We start from the raw sequence: 27,036 nt of genomic DNA, 5'->3' as shown, positions 1-27,036 counted from the left end.
GCAAGCCAACCAGAGCAGTAAAAGCTGCGGGATCACCCGCCAGTCACTTCACACTCTTTCTATACGAATACGCAATTGTTCAGCATTGACTGTGAGTCTACAAACACCAGGCATCGTGCTGGGTCTGAGCACAGAAGTGAACAAAACGTCTCCCACGCCCCAGAGAAGGAAATGCGGTGGTGGACACAACTGTCAGGATAAAATGTCAGCACACGAACGAGTTCGTACTTACACAGTGTAAGGAGGCCTGTGCCGGGAGAGAACAGAGAAGGGAAGAGGAAATACCAGAAGGCCCCCTGGGCTGGGGGTCAGGTGGTGGGGAGCTATGTCGCCTGAGACTAGAAGAGGGAGCTGAGGGAGGGTAGGAGCTCTCTGCAGGGGCCGAGAGGCGCAGGTGTGCGGCCCCCCAGGAACCCCGGGTTTGGAGCTCCCCAGAGAGGACGAGCAGGATGGCAGGGCAGGCAAGGCCACATCACAGACAGCCAGGCTTGGCCTCTTGAGGAAAGTGGATTTAAGGACCTTGCTTCTTCCCGTGTCCCTCCGAGTTCTCGGCCCAATGCCTTCCTCATGGCAGACACTAAGAGCGCACACGCTTCATTATAAACCACTGACCGTTTAACAGGCAGTGCAATCACTTAAAATCTTGGCTCTCAAGAATTTTCTAGAAAAGAAAAAAAAAACCAGACCACAGCATCTGATTAAATGCCCAGTGAAACATTCAAGTCGCATGTCGGTCCCTGGAAGGGAGTAATTTTAGGCCTCAGTAGTGACAACAGGTCTCCCAGAAAAGGCAGGACTCCAAGTGGAAACTGAAGCTTGGGAGAATTCAACAGCGCCAGCTGGGAGGACGTTCCGAGCACACAGACGGGGTAACCTCCAGGGCACAGCTGGACCCCTGGACACCTGGACAGCAGTCCAGCCAGCCCAGCCAGCCCACCCTCGGGGGCCTTGCAGGGAACAACAGGAAGGTTCCCACAGCCTTGCACCAGCCAGTCTCCTGCCTGGCACACTCCGGGCGAGCTGCAGGGACAGGAATGTGAGTGAGACTGTCTGCCCCCAGGAGGAGACAGGAAGGCAGAGAGCGATGGATCTCATTCACTGGGATAAAAAAAAAAAAAAATCAAATGCCAAGAAGGAGAGTGAGAAGAGGAAAAAATCCAAATTGTTGTAGAATTATGCAACTGAAATTCCATGCATAAGCCAGGAAATTCAAAGGTCACAGTTCCCACAGCAACTGTAACCTGAGCCGCCGGCCGTGGAGTCTTTGGCAAGCCAGGCCAAATGTGAAGCACCCACCCGACTTTGTTCAGTGCTCAGCCTGCGGCCATAGGCCGCCAGCGGTACCTGCCGCGGTCCTGGGCCGCTGCTCTGAGGTCACCTGCGAGGCCACACCAGGCTGCAGGCCCAGATTCTCCGGATTCTTTGAGGCGGAGCTCCACCATGACCCTGTGCCCACTCAGCTCTTCTCTGGGTTGGGTGACCTTGAGAGGGACGGGGGAGAGGGTGCTCAGGGGAGGGGTTGCGCCCCTTCCCTCCTAGGTCTGCGCATCCCACACCTGCAAAACCTAACCAACTGGGAGACAGGGTGGGACCAGGGCAGCAAGGGAATGTCAGCTTCAAAGGACACCATCAAAACGGTGCGAAGATAACCCACAGAATGGGAGAAGATTCCTGCAAGCTATTCCCCTGACAAGGGCCTCATCTCTAGAGAAAATGTAACTGAGCACATGTTCCTTCCTCAGAGAGGCAGGGCCACCAGTAGGCCACCCAATGCCCTGCCGGCATTCTGAAGCAGCCTGTATCATGACAGTGGAGCAAGTGCCCAAGTTCCCCTTCTACCCTCACCCCGCAGCCTGGGGTCAGTCCAGGCTGCGGGTACCTGCCTGTGGGTGGACAGAAGACCAACAGGCACCTGGTGATCAGGGGCCTTTTCAAAGGACAGGGTTCCTGAGGTTCTTCTCACCATTCAATCATCACGACAGAAAAGACACACCCCTAGAAAGCTGACATCCTGGAAATCGTTCCTCTCTTCAGGTGACGTCATATGTGAGCAGCTGAAACTATAGGCTCCGGGCAAAGGATGACTGGCCTGTTCCTGTGGCTGCCAAGGCAGCCACAGACAAGAAAAGCATTAGGGCTCCGCTCCCAGCGGCTGTCTGACCCGAGCACAGCCCTCCGTGATGTCATGAGAGATGACCGGACTAAAGCAGGTAAGAGCCACTCTGAGGCCCTAACACACAGGAGCTCAGCACGTGCGAATCACTGAAGTGTTGCTATTTCTTCTCACACCCAATCTGATGACCCACTTCACTTACAAGAGCCGGGTCTAAACTAATGATGTGGTTGCTTCAGCAACCAGAACAGCAGCAATAACTGTGGCTGACTCTAGCATGTGCTGACTCTTTGAAGAACTCCATACGAGATTTCACTGATCCTTACAATCACCCTATGACACAGATGTTATCATTCAGGCTTTGAGTGAAGAAACAGGACAGTAATGTTCTCGAGGTCACACAGTGCTAACTGGTAAAGATGGAAGCAAACCCAAGCCACTTGACTCTGCAGCCCCACATGTGACCACACCACAGCCATCTTCAAGCACCTGCCTCATCAAGAACAAAGCAGGCAAAGACCTTCCAAAAACACCCCAAGGGTGACTTCCGTGAAAGAACTGCCAGTCTCAGGTCGATCCAGTGATCGCAGAACCATGTGGAGGGTTCTCTTCTACAGAAGAGAAAGGCCAGAACAATCCAAGATACAACCATCACCTACTGATCACAGGTAGCTCTGCTGAAAGTGGGAATGCGGGACTAGGCTTCATTCAAAGCACACTTGCTATTAAGGCATCCAGGCACTAGAATGCCTCACAGGTGACACCAGCAAACGAGCCTAGGAATTTCAAACTGCCTCACACACTACTTGTTACTGCTGTTGTTCAGTCACTAAGTCATGTCCAACTCTATGCGACTCCATGGACTGCAGGACGCCGGGCTCCTCTGCCCTCTGCTGTCTCCTGGAGTTTGCTCAAACTCATGTCCATTGAGTTGGTGATGCCATCCAACTGTCTCATCCTCTGTCGCCCTCTTCTCCTGCCCTCAATCTTTCCTAGCATCAGGGTCTTTTCCAGTAACTCAGCTCTTTGCATCAGGTTGCCAAAGTATTAGAGCTTTAGCATCCATCCTTCCAATGAATATTCAGGGTTGACTTCTTTTAGGATTGACTAGTTTGATCTTGTTGCAGTCCAAGAGACTCTCAAGATCTTCTCCAGTACCACAGTACCAAAGCATCAATTCTTCAGTGCTCAGCTTCTTTATGATCCAACTCTCACATTCATACACTACCAGAAAAACCATCACTTTGCCTATATAGACCTTTGTCAACAGGTGATGTCTCTGCTTCTTAGTATGCTGCCTAGGTTTGTCATAGCTTTCTTCCAAGGAGCAAGCATCTTTTAATTTCATGGCTGCAATCACTGTCTGCAGTGATTTTGGAGCCCAAGAAAATAAAATCTGTCACAGCTTCCACTTTCCCCCTTCTATTTGCCATGAAGTGATGGGACCAGATGTCATGATCTTAGTTTTTTTAATGTTGAGTTTCCAGCCAGCTTTTTCACTCTCCTCTTTCACCCTCATCAAGAGGCTCCTTAGTTCCTCTTCACTTTCTGCCATTAGAGTGGTATCATCTGCATATCAGAGGTTACTGATATTTCTCCCAGCAAAATCGATTCCAGCTTGTGATTCATCACAAGCCACTTGATTCCCACCCTATTTCATAAACCCACAACTGTCCTGCATTTGGACAGACAGGACTTCTACCTTCTCCACTGTCTTTACCCAGGTCTTCTCTCCATCACAGTCCTGTTCCTATGCTCCATATTCCCTCCAGGCCCCAGCTACCTGGTTTATACCTACTTGTTCATATTATATGCAAAGGAAAAAAAAAAAGCCACATTCATTTAGTCCAACTTAGAAATGGAAATATCCAATTAAGAAAGGGATACAGAACAAATGAGGCACTGGAATACCACATATGCAAGTAATCCCAAGTATATCTCCCCAAAGAGACCTCAGCATTCCCACCGACTGGGAATGTGATCTTGGACAAGGAACAGCCCATCTCCTGAGCTGGCTGCTCACAGGGGACATACTCCTTACTGCTGCAGGCCATAGGGGGCATGTGGTTCAGCCAACACAACACTGACACGGAAGTCAGATGCCTACTTCTTTTTGGTCTTGTCTGAGCAACACTGGGAGAAGGACTGCTAAAATATCTTGCAGGATCAGGGTAGGAGACAGTTCACATTTTTCATTACAGTAACTTATCTACATAACCCAGATACACCTCTAGTTATTAAATTCTATGTCTTACACTAGAGTAAATAGAGCTGAAAATCTCATTAGATAGCACAAGAGAGTTAAGGTTACAATGGGAAGGGACACTGCTCTACTTTCCTGCCTTGTGCTTAAATACAACTTCAGTATACTGTGTTCAACCTTAAGCTGCTCCCAGAAGCCTGGTACCCACTCTGTGTTTAAGAGCCATCAGCTTATGGCTGTTTTTATCAGCAACATGATTAATAAAATGCTATGAAGAGCCTGTATGCTTTAGTCTTTGCTTTCATAAGATTTTAAGTTTCTAAAAACTAAAATAAAGTCACCAACATAAGAAGTGCTATGCTTAGCCACTCAGTCATGTCCAACTCTTTGCGACCCCACGGACTGCAGCACGCCAGGCTCCTCTGTCCATGGGAAGAAAGTCTGATTAGTAACGGCTATGAAACTGGTTATAGACTACTCAGCTGTAGACACCTGTCAAATAAAGCAGGAACACCTAAACACATAGAAATGTCATGTAAATTTGAGTTTACTCAAGAACTGACTGCAAATTTGACTCATCAATTAACAACTTTTATACTTCAAAACTATCAAGAAAGGACAACCCACAGAGTAGGATAAAATGTTTGCAAACCATCTATCTCATTAGAAACTCATATCCAGAATATATAAAGAACTCTTACAACCTGATAAATAAAAAAGTAACCCAAATTTTCTAACGGGCAAAGGATTTTAAGAGATATTTCTCCAAAGAAGATACACAAATGGTCCATAAGCACACAAAAAGCTGCTCAACGTCATTAACTATTTCAAAAATGCCCATCAAAACCACATTGACCTACTCCTTCACACCCACTAGGACGGCTGGAACCAAAGGATAACTGCAAGAGGTAGCAAGGATGTGAAGGAGCTTGAATCCTCGGACAATGAGGCTGGGAGTGGAAAACAGTGTAGCCACGCTGGAAAAGTTCTGCAGCTCCTCAAAATGTTAGACACAGTTATCACGTGACCCAGCAATTCCACTCCGAGGTATGTATACATACAAGAGAAGTGAAGCCACACACCCACTCAGAAACTTGTACATGAACGTTCATCATGACGTTATTCAAAACAGCCAAAAGCCAAATGTCTATCAACTGTTGAATGGATAAGGAAAATGCTGCTGCTGCTAAGTCACTTTAGCCGTGTCCGACTCTGTGCGACCCCATAGACGGCAGCCCACCAGGCTCCCCCGTCCCTGGGATTCTCCAGGCAAGAACACTGGAGTGGGTTGCCATTTCCTTATCCAATGCATGAAAGTGAAAAGTGAAAGTGAAGTCACTCAGTCGTGTCTGACTCTTCGCAACCCCACAGACTGCAGCCCACCAGGCTCCTCCGCCCATGGGATTTTCCAGGCAAGAGTACTGGAGTGGGGTGCCATTGCCTTCTCCAAGGAAAATGCAGTATATCCATAAAATGGAATATTATCTGGCCATAAGAGGAAATGAAATTCTGATACAGGCTACAACATGGATGAACTCTGAAACATGATGCTGAGTGAAAAAAATCTAGTCACAGAAAACCACATATTGTATGACTTCATTTATATGAAATGTCCACAATAACAAATCTAGAGAGACAGAAAGTAGCCTAGTGATTGCCTATGGCTCAGAGGAGAGAGACTGGAGAGAAGAGAGTTACTGCCATGGGTACAGAGTTTCTTTACGGGATGATAGACATGTTCTAAAATTAACTGTAGTGATGGTTGTACAACTCTGCGGATATACTTAAAACCAGTGAACTCACACTTTAAATGAATGAACTCTGTGGTACGTGACTTACATAATAAAACGGCTTTGAGCAGTACCGTGTCTTTTGTGTCCTTGTATTCTCACAAGTAACACAGGCTCTGGCACACAGTAGGTACTAAGCAAATGTTAAAATAAAGAGAACAGGAGCGCTGAGTCTTTTCACCGAAGATTTCATTAGAGGAATTCTGCCACCATACTGAGGGACCTCTGTGAGCCAGCCTCAGCTTAGGGGAGACAGCGAGTCTGCTCCAGCTCCTTCTCCCAGCCCAGCACACCCCTAAACATCAGGCTGATAGTTTCTGTCCAAAGTCTCTTCTAAACCCCTAAATCTAGGATGCCTTACTGGTGAATATAGAATATATATATATCTTTGAAAGCACACGAGCTATTGGTCAGGTACCACGAGGAAGAGCCCCCACCCCCATCCCCACACCCCCAGCAGTCTGGTTATACAAGCAGAATCAGCATTCATGAAATAATCAAAGACTTCAGGGCATTTATCCCTAGACAATGGGGATAAATCAGGAAATAAAGACAGTAAGGGCTTTTGGTCAAATGCAGGGACACTCTTCCAGGGTTCCCCAAGCAGATTACTGAAAACTACTTCCCAGCTTTGTCTATATGGCATTCCTGCTCCACAACAAGAATGAACTGCTTTCTGCACAGCACTTGTTCAAAGTCACCTTATGTTACAGTTCACTGTACATATATCTGGCTCTCCTACCATATAACACATTCCCATAGAACACATTCCTAATGGACAAGGACAACGTTAACAATTTATGTCTCCTTGAAAACCGTTAGCACAAAGTCTTGCACACAGGAAATAGATAATTTGTACGTGTTAAATTTAAGTATCAACTTCACAAAAACATTATTAATACCTATTTTCTAAAGCCAAACAGGGAGTCACGTTTACATGCCTGTAGCAGCTAAGCGTCCAATTGGCCTAAAAGCAGGATCCTTGACTGCTAACACGACCTTCACATGACCTACAGCAGGCGGCCACCTGGTCCACGCCCACCTTTCTTTCCAAAAGCCCTGCCTGCTTCCTTCCCATCATTGAGCACCCCCTAAGCCCTCACAGTCCTCCCTGGCTCCACAGCAGCTGGCCCCTCTGGTCAGGCCCCTCCACTCCCCAGCCTACAGCTCTGGCCAGACTGAGCACCTCGTCACAGTTTCCCAGGCCCTGCCCTGGGCCTTCCTCCAGGCCCTTTGCACACTTAAGCATGTCTGTGATTTATGGCTCGTCTGTACTAAACTGTGAACTCCGTGAAAGCAGTGTTTAACTCACTATGGTGTTGTGCGGGTAAATGCCTAACAACCTATTCTCTAAACCATTTTTGTGTTATTTATATGCACGTACATTTATTCTAAAATTTACTGATATAAAGTTGTATAACATATAATAGCAATAAAATACATAATATTAATAAATATATGGTAATAAGTAATAGAGTACAAAATATATAATAGTAATACATATATAGTAAGAAGTGGTGGTGGTGGTTTAGTCACTAAGTCGTGTCCGACTCTTGTGACCCCATGGACTGTAGCCTGCCAGGCTCCTCTGTCCATGGGATTCTCCAGGCAAGAATACTGGAGTGGGTTGCCATTTCCTTCTCCAGGGGATCTTCCTGACCCAGGGGGTTGAACCCGGGTCTCCCACATTGCAGGCAGACTCTTTACTGACGGAGCCACAGGGAAGCCCATAGTAATAAGTAATAAAGTATAAAATACATAATGCTCTTTAGCCCATATAGTCAACTGATTCTCAAAGTTTTTGTTTGTTTGTTTGTTTGTTTAATTCATATCTATGGCCAATCCACAGAAAGGTCCTTATGGCAGAAAGCGAAAAGGAACTAAACAGCCTCTTGATGAAAGTGAAAGAGGAGAGTGAAAAAGCTGGCTTAAAACGCAACATTCAAAAAACAAAGATCATGGCATCCAGTCCCATCACTTCATGGAAAATAGATGGGGAAACAAGGGAAACAGTGACAGACTTTATTTTATTGGGCTCCAAAATCACTGCATATGGTGACTGCAGCCATGAAATTAAAAGACACTTGCTCCTTGGAAGAAAAGCTATGACCAACCTACACAGCATATTAAAAAGCAGAAACATTACTTTACCAACAAAGGTCCATCTAGTCAAAGCTATGGTTTTTCCAATAATCATGTACGGATGTGAGAGTTGGACCATAAAGAAAGCTGAGTGCTGAAGAACTGATGCTTTTGAACTATGGTGTTGGAGAAGACTCTTGAGAGTCCCTTGGACTGCAAGGAGATCAAGCCAGTCAATCCTAAAGTCAATCCTGAATATTCATTGGAAGAACTGATGCTGAAGCTCCAGTACTTTGGCCACCTGATGCAAAGAACTGACTCATTGGAAAAGACCCTGATGCTGGGAAAGATTGAAGGCAGGAGAAGGGGACGACAGAGATAAGATGGTTGGAAGGCATCACCGACTCAAAGGCCAAGAGTTTGAGCAGGCTCCAGGAGTTGGTGATAGACAGGGAAGCCTGGCATGCTGCAGCCCATGGGGTTGCAAAGAGTCGGACGCAACTGAGTGACTGAACTGAACTGAAGTGAACTGACGGCCAATCCATAGATTCAACTGATAAATAAGTCAATGTTGGTTATCATCATTTACCTTAAGGAGTAAAAGAAAACGGGACAAGAAAGATATATATCAGGACTCCCCTGGCAGTCCAGTGGTGAAGACTTCGTGCTTCCTCTGCAGGGGGCAATTTCGCCCTGGTTGGGGAACTAGGCTCCTATGTGCTGCGCTTAATAGCAAAAAAAAAAGCTGTATCAAACATGACATAAGCAACTTCTCTCTGAACTGGACCCTAGCTTTTCAAATACTAAAAGAATTATTTCCTCAATTTTTTTGTGCTATTCACAATATACTGGATATGGACACAAAACATTTTTAAGTTTAAATATGCAAAATGTTAACATTTTTCCATCACTTTCTTAGACAATGAACAAAACAACAAATCAAGCCCCAATGTGTACAGTCTGTTGGTTTCTATGGTATAAATACACCCACCACGGCCAAGTTCAAGCTCTGGACTTGACACCTCTGAATACAGAGCTGGGAGGAGATGTACCATAGTTCATAATTATACACTATTTCCACCATATGTGGGCAAGAGTCCTGAGAGCATAGTTCACGCTAAAATAATGAGGAAGGAATGAACTTTGAGAATATATTATCCTTGTTTCCAATACAATTTATTTAACTTTAAGCTTATAAAATTAATTTTTAACAACAGCTGTATTTAACAACCAACTTGCAAAATTTCTGAAAATTTAACCACAAGGTATGAGCAAGCTCTGGCAGGCCATGGTTCACTCCTACACTCCTGGTGTTTAGTACACAAAAGATGCTCATGCATGTCTGTGGAAACAAAGTATAATCCTGCGGTGACTTCACCCCTAAGACTCCAGAGAGAATCAAGACTTTCCTATGACAAGGTTTTCCTAGAGCTGGGAATTTTGAAAGCCAGAGAGACCAGCACAATCTTCCCTCTAACACACTTTCACAAAGGGCAGGGGGCGGATCTTTTAACCCTTATTATAAGGGTTCGATCCCTGAGTCAGAAAGATCCCCTGGAGAAGGGAATGGCTACCCACTCCGATATTCCTGCTGGAGAACTCCATGGACAGAGGAGACTCGTGCGCTGCAGTCCGTGGAGTCGCAAAGGGTCAGACATGACTGAATGAGTACACTTTTTCACATAAGCTCAAATCTATGACACCTTTTTCGACACATTTATTCTCCCTGAGGTATTCCTTTCAGAACACACTCAGCAGTGGGAGGCTAATTTTAAACCCCTCAATCTGACCTGGTTTAGCATCCTGGGTGGCACTGTTCACAGGGCATTCCTTAAAGCTCTCTTAAAGTTCTGGCTCTCACACTGGAAAAAACAGAGCCAAACAAGCACCCACTGATCCAGGTTCCTGGAGCTCAGTTTGGTCCTCTCCCTCCCTCTCAACTGTCTCTGGTCTGCATGTCTCTGCCCGGTTCCCTGTGGGTCCTGCCCAGCTGCCTTCCCAAGAGTGGTTTTGGCCCCCCATCCTCCCCGCTTACCACCACCTGCCTGTCACTAAGGACTCCTTGGTCTCCATCAGACTTCACCCACACCCTAACCTGAACCCTCCTCTCTACCGACCAGCTTCATGACAAAGCCTGAAGAACTGTTCCTCCAAAGACGCAGCAGACAGACCCCAGCCCCACCAGCCAGCAACTAGTGGGCCTTGCCTTCCACAGACTGTACTGTGAATAAAAGGGGAGAGAGCCATTTCATTTTCCCAAGTATAAACTACAGCTGAATGCACTTTTTCAGCTACGTGTGCTGCTCTCCTCCCAGAAAGCAGCACGGTCCCTCCCCGTCCTGAGTCTCCTGGGTCTGATCCCTCCCGTTTCTGGTCAGTTTGCTCTCATCACCCTGCAGTGAAAATTATTCCAAACTGCCTACCCACGGGGCCCTGGCCTTCAGCCCATCCTCCCCAAGTATCTTCACACCATGCCACATCCCTATTTCAGAACCTCAGGCTCCCTATCACAATCTGAGAGAGTATCTCTGTTCCTACGAAACAAACACTCAAGTATTTAGGGCTTGATGTCCCTAGTTTATAAAAAGAGAAGGAAAAAATATGAAAAAGCAAATGGGACAAAAGACAATGGGTGCTTCTGGAACAAGAGCTCCTTGTACCATTCTTGCCTTTTCTGAAATTATATCAACATAAGGTTACAAAAAAAAAAAAAAAAAAAAATAAGGTTACAAAAAAAAAAAAAACAAACCCTAAACCCTCATCTTAGTGTCAAAGTTTGATGATAAGAGCTCCTTCTCACGGTCACATCTCTGATGTCTTGTTTTTGTCCCTCTCTACACCTGGACTCAGGATTTCCCCTGCTCCTCCCTGCCGACTGCTTCCTTCACTGACTCACTGCTTCCAGGGGGACTGAGGAAGGAAAGGAACTAACACTCCCCGACCATCTGCTGCCAGCCAGGCGATAGCACGTTTGGCACTCAGTGTGTATTATTCATCCAGTCCTACCAAGGGCTCTACCAGGGAGCTGACAGTCTGAGACCTAGAGGACGAAGACACAGGTCCAGGACTCCACAGCCACTAACGGCACAGCTGGGATGGGAACCCAGGTCAGCAGAGGGAGAATGACACAGCAAACGGGACAAAGGGTAAGTAATAAAATCTAATTAACAGATTAGGGAACAGATACAAAGCAGCTGCCAGTACTGTTCTGGCCACTTCTCTGTAGTCTGAAATTACATCACGTTATCCAAAAGCTACACTTTTCCTGTGCCCCGACAAACAGGTGGGCACACCCACCCAGTGAGGCCCAGAAAGCGCAGGCGTGCGGCACAGTGACTTCACGTGGAGGCGTTAGAGCAACTCGGTGCTGACAGCACGAGGGCTCGCTGTCTCCGGTTTTTCTCCAGAATCAAGCCGTATTTTTGGCGCATGGAAAAAGTGACGTCTCTTAGTCGTGTCTGACTCTTTGCAACCCCATGGATTGTAACCTATCAGGCTCCTCCGACCATGGGATTCTCTGGGCAAGAATGCTGGAGTGGGTTGCCATTTCCTTCCCCAGGGGATCTTCCCGACCCAGGGATGGAACCTGCATTAAAGGCAGATGCTTCACCATCTGAGCCACGAGGGAAGCCAGCAGGGCGCATGGAAAGTAAGACCAGTTTTACCAGAAGAGGGGCTGGGAAGACACGAAACCTGACACTACAGTGCTACCTGGGTGTCTCCCCCTCCCTATCTCCTCCATCTAATCAGGGTCTCCTTTCCAAAATGTCTCTGGCATCAAGTCCCTGCCTATCTCCATCGCCAACATCCTGTTCTAGTTGGTCATTCACATATTATCATGACCTATGGGCCAAATCCAACCTGCAAGTGAAGGACTTTTACATTTTTTTTAATGGTTGGAGAAAAAATCGACAGATAACTATTTTGTGACATGTGAACTCAAACTTGGGGGGTGGGGCATAAAAGCTTTACTGGCACACAGCCACACCCATTCATTTACCAATTATCTGCTTTCCTACCTGTAACAGCAGCCGCGTGGTGCATCAGCTATTCTATGGCCCACTGACACAGAAAATATTTACTTTCTGGCCCTTACAGAGAAAAACCTGCCAACTTCTCCAATAGCTGGTCTTGGCCAACTTTCACCTTGCCCCACTCCACCAGGTTAATCAACATAAAACACAGCTTCTGTGCTGCTGCTCTGTGTCCACAAGCCTCTGATAAACTAACTGATTATAAATGCCAGTGCTTCCTGGCGTTCATCAGACCAGGTGAACAAACCTGCTTTGAGTAAGAGCCCACAGTGCCATGCCTTTTTGCTCATGTTGTCCTCTGCCTTTCAGAAAACTCTTCTTTGTCATACTGAGTAAAGTCAGACACAGGAAGACAAATATCATCTGATATTGCTTATATGTGGAATCTAAAAATCCAGGTACAAATGAACTTATTCACAAAAAAGAAACAGAGTTAAAGATGTAGAAAACAATCTTATGGTTACCAGGGGGAAGGTATGGAGGGATAAAAGGGAGATCAGGATTGACATACACACGTTAATATATATAAAATAGATAACTAAATAAGGACTTACTATATATAGCACAGGAACTCTACTCAGTACTCTGTAATGGCCTAATGGGAAAACAATCTAAAATAAAAAAGTGGATATATGTATGTGTGTAACTGACTCACAGCATCGTAAGTCAACTATATGCCAACAAAAATTTTTTAAAAAAAGGAACAAACAAAAGAAAATTCTTATTGCCTTCAATGGCACACTCACCGTTAACTTGCCTCTTAAGACCCTGGGAAAGAGCATCTCCCAGTTTCCTCTCCTCTGCTCCCCAGCACCCTATACTTACCCTCATCACAGTTCCCACCACACTACACTGCAAGCATCTATTTGTGTGTCTGTCTCCACAGCTACAGAAGATTCCAGAGGGCGAGGAACGTCTCACTCATCTCCCAACACCCAAACCAAACGGGGCTCCGAGGCCCATACACACTGAGCTCAGCTCCGACTCTGCCAGGCGGGCCTCCTCGCTGCCGAGCCCCAGGTGCACCACATTGTCTCTCGTTCCAGGCACCCCTGCACCGCAAGGGGGCTGAGACGCAGCCCACACAGGCCCACGCGTCAGCAGACGAGGGTCCAAATGCCAGCCTCCCCTCATTTGTGTGCCCTTGGCCAAGACTCCGGGTATCCGTCTTCATCTGAGGAGCAGGGCGAGAGCAGCATCTGGAATGCAGGGCTGAGGAGGCGTGCGAAGTGTCTACACCAGCGCTGTGCACGTAAGAGCTCAATGGCAAGTGCCTGTGCTCATCCTCCCCAAAGGCCGGAGGTGTCTGCCTGTGCTGACTGGCATCTCACTGCCGTTCTTCTCCCTTCACCCAGCTGTCTCTTCTGAAGCAGGGACGTCGAATGCCCCTGGAACTTGGGCCCTGCCTGGTACCCAGTGCAGGACAACATGCAGAGAAGGGGCCCAGCAGATGACAAAGTCATGAACAAATTACTCCAGGAAGTCCAAAGAGATGCTAACAGGAAAAGCAAGGCAGAACCAAGGATGCAGCAGGGGGCATTGAGACTGAGAGTGCGGCTGGGTGGCATCTGGGTGCTTCACATGGGTAAGTGCGGGGCCAGCCAGCCTCACCCGAGACGGCCCCTTCAGTCAGCCGCAGTACCAGCTCCACGCGTGGCGTTCACGGCGGCTTACCAAGTGTCGGCAGGATTCTCAGTGCTCACAGCCGCACCAAGCACTGACGACTGCCATGTCATCGCACAGACGGAGACGCCGAGGCCCAAGGGGGTTAAAACACACATACAAGGCCACATACCCTAGTACATGATGCACAAGGAGTTCCAGAGTTCAAGCTCCTTACTGCTATACATTTTGGAGGGGGTGTGTGTGAGAGACAGAAAGAGGGTGTGTGTGTGATTGGGGGGGGGGGGGTGTCTCTGAGAGGGTGTGTGTGTGAGTGTGAATGAGAGAGATAGTGTGTGGCAGAGAGAGAGGATGTGTGAGAGAGGGTGTATGTGTGTGTGAGAGAGAGTAGGTATGAGTATGAGAGATTGTGTGTGAGAGACAGGGTGTATAAAAGAAAGAAAGGGGTGTGTGTGTGTGTGCGAGAGAGTATGTGTGCGAGTTTGTGTGAGAGAGAAGGTATGTGTGTGAGAGATAGTGTGTGAGAGGGTGTAATGAGACAGAAAGGGTGTGTGTGTGTGAGAGAGAGTATGTAAGAGAAAGGGGTGTGTGTGTGTGCAAGAGTTTGTGTGAGAGAGAAGGTATGTGTGTGAGAGATAGTATGTGTGTGAGAGGATGTAATGAGACAGAAAGGGAGTGTGTGTGTGTGTAAGAGAAAGGTGTGTGTGTGTGAGAGAGAAGATACGTATGTGAGAGAGGGTATGTGTACAAGTGTGTGTGAGAGAGAAGGTATGTGTGTGAGAGTGTGTGTGAGAAAGAGTGTATATGAGAGAAAAAGGAGTGTGTGTATGAGAGTGTATATGTGTGTATGGAGAGAGAAGGTATGTGTGTGAGGTATAGTGTGTGTGAGAGTATGTGAGAGAGAGGGTGTATATGACAGAAAAAGAGGTGTGTGTGTGTGTGTATGAGAGAGAAGATATGTGTGTGCAAGTATGTGTGCGAGAGAGTGTATGTGGAGAGAGAAGTCATGTGTGTGAGAGAGAGTGTGTTTGTGAGAGAGAGGGTGTGTGTCACGTTCACCTGGGAACCTTTCTGAGGACTGTAGCCCAGGGGACAGCCTCTCAGATAGCTCAGAGGGACTGCTCCAAAGGAGAAAGGAAGGAGCCAGGATACGTATGAACGTTTTTGCTGAGAAAAACATGTAGTCAAGTATAAAGAGATTACTACTACTTACAAAGAATAGACATCTCAAGTTAATGATTTTAGTGCTTTTCTACGTACAAGAAGATGCAGGAATCTGGGCTCACTGAAATTCTGCCTCAGTATCCAAGCTATCTTCACTATCCAGGGCTCAGCATGCCCAAAGCACAGAATGCTGGTTTGTCTCCACTGTGAATTCCTCTCAAGCTGCACTGTCCGGGGGCAACTGCAGTGACTAATGCCTTGATCCTTGTAGAACTGGAATGGTGGCAACATTTTTTCCTTTACAGAGACATGGAATCCAGGAAAATGTCACTCCTTTCTTTTCCTCTTCCTTTGGATTTCTTTCTCAGGTAAGATTATTCAGGCAATCCATGAAACCTAGATGTAACGAAGCGGAGCTAGAAGATCATGAAGCACAGGCACAAACCAAAAAAACAGAGACTCAATCCCACATTCTGGGTTTTAATTTAATCTGGCACCATCCTTCACCAGCTAAGAGATCTCAGGCAAGCCACCTAACCTCACTGAGCCTCATGGTTCCTAACCAGTTGGTTGGGTGGGCATCATATATGAAAGACTCTTGTAAGGCCTAAAGGACGTCTTGTCATACAGTGTACTGATAAAGCACACTCCTGATAAATTAGTTCCCTTCCCACCTTTCCCATACCTCAACACAAGCAAGGTTTTAAGCCAAACCCCTTACCGTCCTCTATGTCCTACCAGGGAATAACCTCTACCCTACCCTGGGTTTTCCTGCCTGGCTGGACCTATGCCCACGCATCTGGCTTCATAAAAGCCTGCAGAAGCAGCCTGGAAACAAGCACAGGAGAGCAACTGCATCCAGAGCAAGGGAGGTAGCACAGGGGTAGACGGTCCATGGCCCCGGGGTGCCAATGAATTCTGCATGGGGAGAGGCTGGCCGGCCAGGCGCTGCCAGGACACGCCCTGACCACAGCCAGGACAGCGCCTGGAGGCCCGCAGAGGCAGGGCCCAGGACCGAGTACAGCTCTGAGGCTGCACCTATGTGGGCATGGAGAGGGCAAGGCAGGTAAAGATGACGGGGAGCCACTTCCACCAAGAGTGGAAGAGGAGACTTATCAGGAGAAGCTGATACAGAAAAGCAAAGTTCTGAATTTCTCAAGAAGGGATTCAGTTGCAAAACTCCTAGCCTATGGAGAATTCAAGAAATACAGACACACACAATTATACTTTGGAGGTCACTCCACATTTTCATACACCAACTTTGCTTGAAGCAAGGATATTTTTAAGCTAATGGACCCTTCTCTGAGGTCACTGGTCCTGGACACAGGGAGTTTCATTAGCAACATGTGAAAGGGTCCTAAATGTTATTACCAAATGGAGCCAACTCAAGTAACACAGCAGGAAGCAAAGGGGAAGATGCTTAACCATTTCCAGGAGAGGCAGCAATTTCTATCTGATACATTTCTGATACATGATCCAAAGGTCTTATTAAATAAAAGGTTAAACATAAGCAAAAACCGTATCTCACGGAGCATATCCAGCAAGAAGTTCTAACAGGCCTTTTCCATGATAGATCAGCTTCCAAATACAGCATATGACAAAGAGATACTCAAGGAAGGAGTGGGAGAGCTGGCGGGTACCAGCACAAGGTGACCATGGAGTTCCGAGGTTCGATAACGTGGCCTGATCTAATTCCCAAAGCATCGGTTAAGCGCCTCCTGCTCAGGTTTGCTCCCACCCATCAGAGCACCAGGGAAATGGCAGCCTGGAGCCTGGCACCTCCAATGCAAGCAGCACAGGCCACAAATGGCAGTGGCATTGAGCTGAAGGGCAGCCGGCAGGAAGAGGAGGTGGGCCTGGCCTTTCCTGCAACCAAGCTGCCTACTTGGACCTCAGAGAGCAGAGGCAAAGAGATCCTCTGTTTGCAAATATACAAACATTACTGAAACAATAGCCATGGGGGTAAATTCTAGAAATTCTCAATCTTACCTGCACAAAATTAACAAAACCAAATGGATAAAAAAATACTTTGCCTGACAATATAAATTTTCTTACCACTCCATGTTCAGGGCTCTCTGGCCAGTGGAGTCGCGAATCACAACACGTTATAGTCTTCTGCATCTGTGCCTACTCTCCCCACCCACACCCTCACCCCCACCCCCACCCCCGCTCCAGGCTGCTTGCAGGCAAACAGCATCTTATTGTCCAGCACTCACCTTACATACAGTAGTTGCTCCATAATCACATGCTAAGAAGAAGCCCCAGCATGAAGTCAAAGCTCTCAGATTCTGGGCCCTCTGTCCCCAGGCTCCCTGAGGGTGGTCCAGGCGGCAGCATCTCTGGGTCTGCTCAGCCCACTGAGGCACACCGAGTCCAGTGAGCCCTGGAGGCCCAGCCATGCTGCCATCTCACCAATCTCTCTCCCCTGCCCTTTACTGTCCTTTTCTTCCTTGCTTCCTCTTCTTTTTGCTCCCTCCACACATCACCTCACAGCAAGGTGATTAAATGCACAGGATCTGCAGTCATCCGGCCTCTGCAGAGTATCTACGGTTCTGGACCTCAGCCTCTCTGGAAGTTTCCCGAATGGGAAGCAGGAGACTAGAAGTGGTGTGTGCTCACAGGTGCTTGGCAGTGTCTGGCCCACAATAAGACTCACTGGGTGATAGCTGATCCTATATAATTGCTTATGGTATGGATGGCATCACTGACTCGATGGACGTGAGTCTGAGTGAACTCTGGGAGTTGGTAATGGACAGGCAAGCCTGGCGTGCTGCGATTCGTGGGGTTGCAAAGAGTCGGACACGACTGAGCGACTGAACTGAACTGAACTGAAAGGTGCTTAAAATGCCAAAGGCAGAAGGTTGTTTTTTCCCCTACCTATGCAAGTCTGGTTTTGAGACGAGCCTCTCTGCTTTGGAAACAAACTGAAACAGGTCCATGTCACGAGTTCAAATACTTCCTATTCGTTTTTCATAGGGAAACAAATGACTCTGACCAGGCATGACCAAACTGGGTAAAAGGTTCTGTTCCAAACAGTGGTTAGGATCCCACACTAGTTCGTTTAAAAACAGAATAAAATAAAAATCATCCATAAAGTAGTTGAGCTAGGACAATGATAGGGTTTGCATGAGTTCTTGGTTTTAGGAATCAGAAACCCACGCTAGGCAGAAAAGTACAGGAGGGAAGGGGACAGGTTTCCTAAGCTTTTCAGGGAGCAGACTTGTAATCAACACTCTTTCCAGATCCCATGGCCCAGCCCGAGGTCCCTGAAGACCCTACACTGTGCTAAGTGTACCTTCTGGGGCACCCACAGGTGTTCCTCTCTGGATGCTTCAAAGCTATCTCCTCCAACTCTGCCCGTTTTGACAGAATACATCAGTTTAATCTAAATGCACCTCTCATAGACCACTTCAAGCAGATAATGCAAAAGTGAAGAGAAGGACAATGTGGAACAGTGCAGGGATGGTTGGAAGAGAGAAAGGGTGGCCACCAGAAAGGAGGTGAGTCCACCCCAGTCAGTCACCTTTGACTGGTCAGTGACAGCACAGCTGTGGACCCGAACGCCTGAGTTTGAAGCTGAGCCCACTGTTCCCAACGGGGCCATCGCTGAGCTCTCCGCCTCAGGGTCCTCGTGCAGTAGACAGGGGTGCCATGAGGACTGAGTGTGCCGCCCCCACCGAGCAGCCACTCAGAACAGGCCCAGCACACAGCCACCCTCCTCCATGCGCTCCTGCAGAGACCACCATCGAGACACTGCTTACCCACTTCTCCTCCTCTCCCACTCACAAGCCCCAACGACTCAATCACAAGGCAGCTGGAGGGAGTAAAGTGAGGGAAGGCAGGGAGGGGTGTCGCAGGGGCCCTCGTAAGTGGGCATTCTGTAGGCCGGGACAGCCTGCGGCGGTGTGTTGTCATAACCCAGGGGGTGACGGGTTAGAGAAGTATCGTCCACCCCGGTCCTACCTCTGGGCTGCTCTGCCCCTGTCTTCAAGCTCCAATGCTGACGTGTAGCAACAGAAAAGAGGCAGGGGAAGAGAAAGGACAAAGCCAGACCAACCGAAGTTCCACGTTGCCTTTTGTGTAGTTAGCTGTTTCAAGATAGTAAGAAAAAAATCAATAAAGCTACTAGTCAACCACCTGACGGAATGCTGCTCCCCTCCTTCCAGAGTCCACCAGACCAGATCCATCCCTAGATACACGGTTAAACAGACCTCTGTAGACCGGCCTAACACAAGAAGACCTCTCCTGGCCTTCAGCCAAACACACACACACACACACGCCTGCTCTTTCCTCCTCTCCACAGACAGTGAGGAGGCACCTCTGAGGACTGACCACTTAGCAGACGCGCCTGCCTTTCCTCTTCCACCTTCCTCCAGGGTTCAAACCAACAATCCTACTTCTCCCTTCTTTAATCTGATTATTACCACTTTATTCCTTTTTTTTTTTAATTGTGGTGATTTTTTTCTTCTCTGTGAAGACTGACACTGACAAAAAGTGAATGAACTGCAGAGTTTTTAGGGCAAGAGTTGCCCTGTCCTCCCTCCCCAGTTTCTTGATTATCATAATAAGCCTTAACACCAGAAGACAGTTAAAGCCCACACCAAGAAAACAGCAAGTCACGTGCAGCTGAGCCCCAGAAGGAAGAGATGTTGTTCTGTCCCCTCCACCACCCACTCCACAGGATCAGAGCTGAATTCTGAAAAGTGGAACCAAAGGTGACAGAAGGGTGCATGGAGGCAAGGGAAAGCCCAAAGAGAGTTTAGGTAAATTTCTGAACAATATCCCCACCACTCCCAGTGTACCACATTATTTGTAGAAGTTAGAAACCAAAAAGGAATCAGATTTTCAACTCTGCCACCTAAAGTAGAAACTGAGAGTCTATTTACTGCACAGATTTTAGCCCAAGTGCCAGGCCTCCAGGTTTACAATTTCAACCTGCAGCTTAAGTTTAAAAGCCTGGGTACTAAAGGAGTTACCTGAGTTAGAATATCACACATTTCTTTCGTCCACAAACCATTTCAATTGTCTCCCTCTCTATGTTCCCCATCTGGCCTCATAAAACATTTCACACTCTCCAAATACAGATATTTTTTCAACTCTTATTTTTTTCTTAAGTAATGACCTGGCTAAAGAATGCTTCTGGCCCAGGAATAGTCCAGAATCTTTTCCACTATTCTACTTCAATGAAAAATGAAACCCCTGTACAAGCACAGCCCATCAGAGCCAGGCAAGCAGCGGCAACAGGTGTCAGGGGCTCTGCTGTCTGCTCCCCGTCTCCACTAACACCCAGGGAGGTTAGAAGCACACACTTGAGAATCAGCCCAGCTTTGAGGCCTGACCTGCCTTATCACTGCCTTGACCTCCATCTCACCAAACCCTAGTTCATCAACTGTAAAACCAGGGAAAATAACATGTCCTACCTTGTAGACTGTCGTGGGGAACAAATGAGGTGATGTACGTGAAGCGCCTGGCACACATAAGCACCCAACAAATGTCAACTATTCTCAGCTGTCTAGTAATCTGAAAAGCATAATGGTTTGGTATCTTTAAGTCTTCCATGTTTCAAAAAAGAGGGTTTTTTCCCTTATGAAAGTATTAGTGAAATTCCATAGGAAGGAAAAATCGAAGTCCAACTTAGCCATCAACTCACAACTTAGAACAAATCATGTCCCCCCCATTTCTTTATCCATAAAGTGGGAAATAATATACTGCACTAAACCTGATGACCTTGGACAAAAAAGAATCAGTGAGATAACAGGCGATAAAAAAGCTTTCACTTCCTCAAAGAAAAGCAGTAAGGAAATCCAGAGTATGATTATTACTGAAACGTCACATCCAGTATAACGGGACATACATAAACCACCGATGTTACTCAGGCTTTCAAGAACATTAGTTCTGATAGCCTTTTAATCTGGTCATAATGAGCCTGGTACAGTAGGAGGCAGTACATGGCTGCTCCCTGCAAAGCCCAGTTCAGAGGTACAGCCATCAAATCCAGGAGTGTGCCCTGTTTGCTGGTCAGGTGTCATCCACCCAGGCCATTTCTTAGATGCCAGTGCCAGCAGAAATTAGGAAAGGCTTATGGTTCCACCTGGACAGGTTAAACCAACAGCAACCAAAATCCTTACCCACAGGAATTTTCAACAGACCCAAGAAAGGGTCCACTCTGACCCTTTATTCTCCTGTGCTGAGCGAGTAAGATCTCATCTACGGTGCGTACCATCCTTTCTGAAAAAAAAAAGCACATGTGAGCTGGAAGGAAGAGCTCAATTGTTTCTTGTTTGATATTTACTTCAAGGTTCAGAGGTCTGAGTTTCCTTTTTAACGGACCATAAAAATTTTGGTGTGAGAGCTAGAGGTTGGGATGGGAAGAAGAGTGGGGGAATTGCAGGGATAGTCTTAAAAAGGGAACATGCAAACAAAGCTGTATCCAATTTCATCATCCACAGGTCTCCCAAACTCAAACAAGAAAGAAAAAAAAATTACTTATGGTTATTAAATACTTACTATGTGCTAGGTATACTTGCACAGAATATTTGGTACACATTACTCTAGAGCCCATTTTCTGCCCCACACCTAGAAACACCATGATCACCTGAACCATACCAGGTGTGGGGTGGGGGGACCTCGTAATCTAGCAGTCAAGTTCTAGACATTTCAAAGGCTAGCATCGTGAACACAAAAAGGCAGCTTGGCTAGGAACCAGGTCTAAGTTCCTGCAGATTCTTTTCAAGAGGACCATCTAAACCCTGTTTTCCCTATAATTCTGGAATTAAGCCATGGTGTTTAGTATCCTATCCAAAAAGTAAAAACAATTTAAAATCCTGGAACACAAGGAGAATTCACTCTAGGGCCACAACAACCTGAGCCAAGTTTCTGACCAAGTCCACTTGACAATGAAGTAAGACGTGTATACAAGCCTGTGGAGGGCCCTTTACAGAGGTGCTCGGAGGAGAGCCAGCACCAGGAGCTGCCATCTGCGTGGCCAGGTAAGGAGGGCAGGGCCTCCCAGCCAGCCCAGCGCAGACGCGGAAGGTCGTGCTCACTGCAAAACCCATCGCACCTCACCCGCACCCCCGGGGTACGATCCAAACGGCTGTCTCCCAGGCAGACTGTCAGATGGGACTCGCCAAGTTTAAACGCCATCTCCCCATCCACGTCCCAGAAAATGAGAAGGTGTAAGCCTCGAGGAAAACACTGCTCACAACTGGCTTGCATTTCTCAGCACTAAGCACTGATGTCACCGTAACCGATGCCTGCGGTAAACAGCCGCCACCTTAGAGCTCACAGGCTGTGTGCGGGGCTGCAGACGCCTTCCTTCAAGTGAGTCTGCGGGGAGTCGGGAGACTAGGGCGGTCCATGAGCCTCAGGGGACGGGGGACACGGGGCACATGGGGGATGGGGGCACCCGGGGGTTGGGGGGGGGGGGGACACGGGGGAATGGGAGCACAAGGAGACAAGGGGACGAAGAACATGGGGGGAGAGGGGAGATGAGGGGCACGGAGGAAGGGGAGACACGTGGGGACCTGAGGGGACAGAGGGCCACCGCAGGAATGAGGGAGTCGAGGTCCCGCCGCGCCCTCCTTCTCCGGCGCGACTCCTCAGCTGCGCGTCCGCTCGCGGGGCCCCTCGTGCCCGGCCTCGGCGGCGCTCCTGGCAAGTACGTCCAGCCTCCCGCCCGCCGCCCGCGGCCCCAGACCCGGGCCTGCCGTCCGCTCCGGGGCTGCAGCGGCGGCCAGAGGGAGGCGCCCGGCCCGCGCGGGTCCCGGGCCAGGTCCGGAGCCCGTCTCACCTCCGCCTCATGCCGCGCTGCGCCAGCGTCCCGGCCGCAGCCCACAGTCCAGACCCTCGGCCGTGGCGTCCGGCGGCCTAGCCCCGCGGCGACTCCCGCTCGGGCCGGCGCCTCAGCCCCGCAGCCGCCCCCTCAGCAGTCGGCGTCCAGCGCGAGCAGCACCGCGGCTGCTGCTGTGGTAGCGGCGCTGCCGCCGGGTGGGGCGGGCACATGGGAGGGCGGGGCTGCGGCCCCTGGGGCGCGACCACCGGACCCCGGCCTCGGGGCGCTGACCTCAGCGCGCCTCCGGAACCCGCTCTGCCGCCCGTCCCCAGGGACGCCGGCGCGACCCGCTGGCTCAGACTTTGCCAGAAGCTCATGGTTCTATGCAGAAGGTAAAAGAGAGGGCCGCCTCCACACCCTTCCTTCTCTCCACTCCCCCCGCAGCTTCAGTGGTATATTCCTCAAAGCCCGCCCCGAGGGACCAGGGAGAAGCTGATTGGTTGAGAACCTTGGACGGGGGCGAGGAACCGCACGAAATGACCAATGGAAAAGCATGGTGGGCACTTCAAAGCCGGCCAGAAAGGGAGGAGAGAGGATGCGATTAAAGGGCACGTTATTTGTTGCGCTCTGTAGCCGCCGCACAACACAAATGGAATTTTCTATCTGATCCAATCCAGACAGGAAACAAAGAGATTGGGGATTCTCAAATTTTGGAGTTAAGAGAACGAAAAGAAAATATGGAGAGAACTGAAGAAGATATCTGCGTGTGCCTTTCCCCCGTCCCGTTGTCAGTTGTCTCATCTAATCCAATAAGGATATTGGAGTAGAATTGATCTCTCGTAGTCCTTCTCATACTTTGCAAGTCTATAATCCTTGGCTTGGGATTAGCAATATTTACATATGTTCTTCAATTTGGGACATCAGCTAAAGAACTTTGATTGAAAGTTGACACCAGTTCCTTTGTTCAGACAGTATTAACCCCAGCTTTTGTGAAGGCAGTCAATATCCTTTCTGACTCCCTCTCTGAAAGCAGAGCGTTCTTTTCATATGTGGAGGGCCACACTTTGCCCAATAATTTCTACTCTAATTTGACTCTACTGAGAGTCACCTCCTCATCTTCTCTCTTCCTCCACATAATCAGACAACACCTCAGTTAATAATTCGTTTGCCTGTTGAACTGTCCAGAGCCCCTGGCTTCAGCAACAGGTCTTGCTGGTCAGGCCTCATCAGAATTGCCAAAGTGCTGGTCACTACCTCAGGTCTGTGGCAGCCATTTAATTCTACAAGGACAGTGAGCTCTCAGTCTCCCTGCCTGTCAAATTCAAGACTTGAAAGCATCCTGAAAGGGTCCCACCTACTCTGTTTTAGAGGTTTACACGGGCAGCAGGCCGGCACTTTGGTAACAACCCTCCTGACAGTTCCACTTTCTTCTTTCAGAACTCTTTAATTTGACTGTGCCAGGTCTTAGCTGCAGCACCAGGGATCTTAAGTTGCCGCACGTGGAATCTAGCTCCCTGGCTAGGATAGAACCCAGGCCCCTTGCACTGGGAGCCTGAAGCCTTAACCACTGGACCACCAGGGAAGTCCCAAAGCTTTTCAACCTCCCTACACCCCTCAATCCTCTTCCAAGTTGTATCAGGTGTCTGGGGTACCCTTAGTAGCTCCACTCCCCACCCAGACAACTCATCTTCCAACTATAAGGCAGAGTTCAAGAAAGTCAAGTTCCTCCATGAAGCCTTCCCAGTCTGATGAACAGAAGATTCTGGTTTATAGAGTTCCTACTTCTACTCTGTGTTCCCCAAACCCTGATTTTCTGCCCTATACTATGCAATTTTTATTGACATATTTACCTCTCTCCTTCATTTACAGCAGCAGCTCCTGCTGCTTACATTTAGCATTAATAAATGCTTCCAATACACTGGGTACTGTTTGGAAGTGCTTTGCATGTATCACTTCATTTCAGCCTCAGACAGGCTTAGAGAAGTTGACTTGCGCAAGGCACACACAGTGGAGGTCTAACTACAGTGCCCACCTTCACATCCCCCACAATGCAAGGCTATCTCCTATTTCTTCAGAACCAACTGCATTCCATACAAAAGATAATGTGATGCACCTATATCGTGTTTTACATTGATCCCTGTACCTGTAATATTTCAGCCTCTAACAGTCACGTCAGGAAGGTTAGGAGCAGTTTGTTATAGGCAAAGCTACAAGTGGACTGATGCACTTGCCTCCTGTAACAACGCTGTTGAATAAGGCATTTAGTTTTCCAAGTTGTGGACTGGCCCCTGCAACCCCTGCTCCCTAAGTGAACACAGACTTTTCATATGTAGCAAGTAGAGAACCTTATAAGCAATAGGGGAAGAAATACAAAATAGCAACAACAACAACAAAAAAAACCCCACACCATGGAACAGAGAAGCCTGGTACAGCAAGTGCTCTCAGTGGACTTCTGTAAACTGGGAGAAACACCTTCTACTTCACTTTACTGGCTTATTGTTCATATGTCGTCAATGAGATTATGGCTTTGACACATCTGGCAAATTCCACAGAAAAGGGCAACAAAAACTGCGTCCCACTCCCTATGGTGCCTGGAGACAGAATCAACCCATGCCCGTGACAAAGGGGCTTCCCTGTGTGGGGTTGCTGACTCTAATTCGGGGAACTTCCTGATTTGCCATTGAGTGAACTATCCTGCTCCACTGACAGGGGTGCCGCAGCTTGAAAAATAAGCTGGGCCCACGATTTCATTCTCTTTACACTGCTGAAATCGTCACAGGGATGGGCAGGCCAGCAAAGTGGCGGGGAAACCAGTAAACTTTAGATACCAATTGAGAAGGCTGAGCACGGCCATCCTGGAGTCAGTATTTCCAAGTTGCTGTCTGCCTGATCCAGCCCTTACCCATCCAGTTAATTTTCACTCCCATAGTGCCTCTGTCTTTTCCCATCCCCAGAGAGCTCTAAAACGCCTCTGCTTATCTGGGTGTTTTATTTATGCATCCAAGTATTTCTTGGGCACCCGTTTGAGGTAATCCTGATGGATCGTCCAGGAAGCCTGCTCCTACTGATTAGATGAGTGTGGGAAACATCAGACCCCCTTGGTGAGGAATGGATCAGATCAGCAGGTACCAGGACTCTATCCCCAGCTAAACATACAAGCTGGCATTAGACCGCTCCTGCCCCAGGGCAGGAGGAGCATGGGGTGGGGTCTGGGGAGAAGGCCTGTGTTGGGGAGGAAGGTGGAGAGATTGAGGGCACCCAGGAATACCTGCACATGAACCAAACAGAAGGCAGGATGATGTCCATCCATACTGTGGCCACTGAAAGAATTGTGGTGTGGTCTGTCTCACTTTTAAGAAAAGGAAAATTCCTGATTTCCAAAGTAATACATGTCCATCATTTTAAAATGTTTAATAGGGAAAATTACAAAAATAATAAAATCTAGCCATTCCTCTTACCAGCATATCAGTGTTACAATTTTGATGTTTTTTCCTATACTTTTTTTGTGTGTACATGTGTATTTTCTTTTTTGTATATATCTCCCCTGCCCCCAACCAGGGATCCAACCCATGCCCCCTGCAGTCTTAACCACTGGACTGCCAGGGAAGGCCACATGCGTATATCTTTTTTTAAATAAAAATTGATCAAACTGCTTGGTAATCTATTAATACTTTCTCCTTAACAAGACCAGGAATTTTCCCATGCCATGTAGATTATTCTAAAAGATGATTTTAAATGGTTGCATCATATGGCTATAGCTTAAGTTATTTAATTCTATTTTTAGGCATTAAGATTATTTTCAATTCTTCATTATTATATGTAACTTCAAGGATTATCCATATATGTAAATGTTTATATATTTTTACGATTATTTCCTAATATTTCTAGAAATAGAATTGCTTGGTCAAAATGTATGCACTTTTTTTTCCTTTTTTTTAAATTTATTTTAAATGGAAGCTAATCACTTTACAATATTGCAGTAGTCCCTGCCACACATCAACATGAATCAGCCACAGGTGCACACGTCTCCCCCGTCCTGAACCCCACTCCCACCTCGCTCCCCACCCCATCCCCTGGGCTCTCCCAGATCACCCACTTTGAGTGCCCCACCTCATGCATGCAACCTGCACTGGTCATCCATTTTATGGTAATATACATGTTTCAATGGCACTCTCCCAAATCATCCCACCCTCGCCCTCTCCCACGGAGTCCAAAAGTCTGTTCCTTACATCTATGTCTCCCTCACTGTCCTG

The 27,036-nt window shown here is 47.8% G+C and overlaps 1 protein-coding gene and 1 long non-coding RNA gene across 22 annotated transcripts in view; one reads left to right on the top strand and one right to left on the bottom strand.

The window, feature by feature from the left end:
* MICAL3 (microtubule associated monooxygenase, calponin and LIM domain containing 3) overlaps window positions 1-27,036 on the bottom strand; it is a 156,130-nt gene that overhangs the window by 119,633 nt on the left and 9,461 nt on the right. For 8 of the 21 annotated variants that reach the window (XM_006071407.4, XM_006071406.4, XM_006071409.4 and 5 more), the window contains exon 1: window positions 22,802-23,011. The exons of 1 other annotated variant lie outside the window; for it this stretch is intronic. The gene's annotated coding sequence lies outside the window, so the exon portion shown is untranslated. 12 more of the 21 variants (XM_044940894.2, XM_006071405.4, XM_006071398.4 and 9 more) reach the window with 8 other exon arrangements.
* Window positions 22,194-23,616, top strand: LOC123333174. The gene is made up of 2 exons (XR_006550336.2): window positions 22,194-22,332; window positions 23,228-23,616. It is a non-coding gene; the product is annotated as an uncharacterized LOC123333174 (long non-coding RNA).

Source organism: Bubalus bubalis, chromosome 4 (assembly GCF_019923935.1).
Source record: "Bubalus bubalis isolate 160015118507 breed Murrah chromosome 4, NDDB_SH_1, whole genome shotgun sequence".
In the NCBI taxonomy this organism is placed as follows: Eukaryota; Metazoa; Chordata; class Mammalia; order Artiodactyla; family Bovidae; genus Bubalus; species Bubalus bubalis.
This window is presented reverse-complemented; position numbering and strand designations above follow the sequence as displayed.